The following is a 1,078-nucleotide window of genomic DNA, read 5'->3' on the forward strand; positions in this document are numbered from 1 at the left end:
AAGGATTATGTTAGTAAAGCTCTTAACAACACATGTTATGGTGTGAACTGGATTATGTTACATCAGAATTAGGTTAAGGATTATGTTGGTAAAGCTCTTAACAACACATGTTATGGTGTGAACTGGATTATGTTACATCAGAATTAGGGTAAGGATTATGTTGGTAAAACTCTTAACAACACATGTTATGGTGTGAACTGGATTATGTTACATCAGAATTAGGGCAAGGATTATGTTAGTAAAGCTCTCAACAACACATTATGGTGTGAACTGGATTATGTTACATCAGGACTAGGGTAAGGATTTTCAAGTGCCCTAATCACCAGGCCAACATGATAAAGGAATTCCACGTTCTTTAATGTGTTTGAGTGTAGATTTGTTTTAGTTGTGTACAATAGCAACCATGTTCCTATTTAAAGTGGGTGTTGTTTATTATTAAGAATTTAATAGCTGGTTTTTTCAATCAAAACTGTGTAAGTATATTAATTCTAATAAAACATATTAACCCTTTCAACTGTCGAGAACAGAGACCACCTTTCCTTGTAAATACAAAATAATTTTTTCAATACTTCTTATAATGGACATAAGATATTTCACACACAAAATGAGAAACATCTAATTTTCTTGAAACATGAAAGTCAGATTTCTACAGAACACTAAATGCAGTCCTACAGTGAAATATCAGGAGAGAGAGAGAATTTAACTACAAAGTAATACAAAAAAAATCAATATGAACAAAATTTTTACAACTGAAGCAGTTTCAAATCATGCTTTATGGAGAAATGTTAGATTTTTTTCACAAGCTTTACAAATTTAGTAAAGAATGAGGAAAAAAACCTAAATTACACTACAAACTTTTTAGAAAGTAATAAATGGATGAAGTTAATATTTGGTGTAACTGTTAGAAAACCTAAATCATTATCAGTACAAACACTTTAATAAAAATATAAAGTATGTATAAATAGACTTAAAATAATAAGAATAGTCAACTATTTGAAAGTGCTCGAGTTTTGGGTCTTATTTTAAGTCTATTTATACATACTTTTTTGATAAGCACAAATGATCACATATAAAGTGT

Source organism: Limulus polyphemus, unplaced genomic scaffold, assembly GCF_000517525.1.
Source record: "Limulus polyphemus unplaced genomic scaffold, Limulus_polyphemus-2.1.2 Scaffold7113, whole genome shotgun sequence".
Classification (NCBI taxonomy): domain Eukaryota; kingdom Metazoa; phylum Arthropoda; class Merostomata; order Xiphosura; family Limulidae; genus Limulus; species Limulus polyphemus.